Source organism: Gekko japonicus, unplaced genomic scaffold (assembly GCF_001447785.1).
Source record: "Gekko japonicus isolate JY-2015 unplaced genomic scaffold, Gekko_japonicus_V1.1 scaffold1678, whole genome shotgun sequence".
Taxonomy (NCBI): Eukaryota; Metazoa; Chordata; class Lepidosauria; order Squamata; family Gekkonidae; genus Gekko; species Gekko japonicus.
Window position 1 is genome coordinate 163,791 of NW_015169829.1, and position 2,882 is coordinate 166,672.

Consider the following 2,882-nt stretch of genomic DNA (forward strand, 5'->3'; position numbering starts at 1 on the left):
TTTTAACATGATGAATAAAATATTTTAAGACAAGGTGCTCAAATATTTTCCAAATCATTTCTAAATATATAGAAGAAGAAGAAGAAGAAGAAGAAGAAGAAGAAGAAGAAGAAGAAGAAGAAGAAGAAGAAGAAGAAGAAGAAGAAGAAGAAGAAGAAGAAGAAGAAGAAGAAGTGCTCTCCATCTCTCTCTCTCTCTCTCTCTCTCTCTCTCTCTCTCTCTCTCTCTGTGTGTGTCTCTTAGACAAATCAATATCACTAGCAAACAAATAGCGTTATCAATATCTGTTTTTACCCCTTCTGTTTTTATTTTTGGCAGTCTCATTGTATGTTAATAAAAAACAAATTTGCATATTTTTTAAAATAAAAAATGTGTGTGTAATATTTGTTCCTGTCTTGCGGCTCTCAAACATCTGACATTTATTCTATGTAGCTCTTACGTAGAGATGTCTGGGGGAAAAAAACAGAAAAATTCGGGGGGGGGAAACATTTTTTTCCTGAAGCCTTCCCTCCTCCAAAAAATTGGAAAAATTTAAAAAAGGAAAGGAAAAAAATTGATTATGGAACGCTTTATTTTAACATGATGAATAAAATATTTTAAGACAAGGTGCTCAAATATTTTCCAAATCATTTCTAAAAAATATGTATGGTATCAGATTGATCTAATTTTTGTGCACTGAGGCCAAGCAAGTCCTAGATTATAAACTGAACTCTCCAATGCAAGAACAAGATGCATTTCTTCCTTTAGGAGGTGCGATTGTCACAAGAAAAGAAAAAGGTCTCAGTTTTGTTTTTGCATATGGGTGGGTATTCTGTTTGTAATAATTGTTTGGATACACTATATTTTTAATATGCTAGTTGTGATAATTTCATGCCAAGTAAAAATGTCCATGGTCATATTTTATGTTCCTAAAGTAACAGAACGACTTTCAATCTGTAAAAGAAAAAAGTGCTATTTTTTTTCAATTTTTCTGAAAATTTCCGTTTTTTCCCGAGCTTCAAAATTTCCGGAAATTTTACATCTCTACTCTTACGCTGAGCAAGTTTGGTCTCCCCTGATGTATAGGGACCTTGTCCATGAGCTGGAGACCGCATGCTCTCCCACTCAGCACATTCAACCAATACAGGAGGAGTCACATGTTATGTGGCTTTTAAGCTCTCTTCTCAGTGCAAAACCAGTCAGTACAGAAAACACTGGGGCTGATTATAGCTGGCTTCTGTTTTCCCAGGAGTTTGAGATTTTGTGTTCAAAAGCAACTGACCGCTCTGGGGATTCCATGTTCTTCTTCCTACTGTGCATACTATTTAATTTTATTTATGTACTACATTTCTCATCTACTTTTTGCACTGAGGTTTGAAGTGGGTTACAGAGTTACAGGAACAATGCATAAAAGAGAGAGGAAGAGATTGGTATAATGTATACAAATGAAAAATGCAACAGAACTGGGTCACACAATCAAAGAGCAAAAGACTCACTCACAGCAAAAGGCATACGAGAGTCTTGGATTCCAAAAATTAACAGAACTGGACTTCCACAAACAAGGCCACGACAGTACAATACTTGCTATTGGAGAACAAACTTTACAGGGTTATGCAGTTTCAAATGTCAAAAAGAAATGGAAGGGCTCAGACCAATGGACAGTTAATCTGATAAGCCCTGACTGACGGAGGGTCTCAAAGCCAGTTTTCTCCATACACCTCAGCCCCGTAAAATGACCAAAGTTGCAAGGATATTCATGGGCCTCCAGCTGAGCTTCTGACCTTTCTCACTGGCTCAATACAGATCACGGAGAAGTTTTTTGAGTAAACAGAGTGCTCGGGTGCTTAAACACAGGACTTTCTTTTTGTAGACAAGTTCATAAGCTTCCAAACCTACAAAAAAGACCGCATAAATCTCACCTGCCATAAACCCCTGCACAATGCGGAAGATTGAGGGCAGTTTCAAGGGAAAATACTCAATTCATGCAGCCAGCATGTTGAAAGACAGTATTTTCCAAACTGTCTTCTGGAGGACTCTGGTTTCGCAGAAGCTCTGTTGAGATTCCTCAGTCAGAAAGCCAGTATTGGTTGATCAGCTTCCCTGAAAGCAAACCTGTCTGCCATTTGCTCTTGCAGTTCATACCCTTGGGGTACATTGTTTGTTTTAAGGCACTCTCCGGGAATTACACACTTTAAGGTTGATGATGAAGAACTGTAGCGAACCTGTCTGCCATTTGCTCTTGCAGTTCATACCCTTGGGGTACATTGGTTGTTTTAAGGCACTCTCCGGGAATTACACACTTTAAGGTTGATGATGAAGAACTGTTAACTGAAGAAGTGAGCAGTGACTCACGAAAGCTCGTCCCCTGCCACAAATGGTTAGTCTTTGAGTTGCTACTGGAATTTCTTCATCTTTTCTACTGCTACGGACAGGCTAACGTGACTGCCCATCTTGATGAAGAAACTGAAATTGTCCAAGAGTTTCTTAGTCCATTGCAACATCATCAACCAAAAAGGGAGACTGCAACCAAGAAATCAGAAGGGAATTGAGACTGGGCAGGGCACCCATGGTGGAGCTGGAACTTGCTCAAGTATAAGAATCTGTTGCTAGCAACCAAGATCAAGTTAATGTATGCCATACTATTCCCCATTAATATGTATTGGTGTGAAAGTTAGACAGTGAAGAAACTGGACAGGAAGAGAGTTGAACTGTGAGGTTGGAGGAGTTTTGTGGATACCGTGGACCACCAAAAAGCCAAATAAGTGGCTTAAGAACATAAGAGACGCCAATGTTGGATCAATCCAAAGGCCCATCCAGTCCAACACTCTTGTCACACAGTGGCCCAAAATACCAGGTGCCATCCGAAGGTCCACCAGTGGGGCCAGGACATTAGAAGCTCTCCC

General features: G+C 39.5%; 1 protein-coding gene across 2 annotated transcripts in view; it reads right to left on the minus strand.

The window, feature by feature from the left end:
* The window catches only part of KHDRBS3 (KH domain containing, RNA binding, signal transduction associated 3), a 196,786-nt gene that overhangs the window by 21,238 nt on the left and 172,666 nt on the right, over nt 1–2,882 (minus strand). The window lies entirely within an intron of this gene.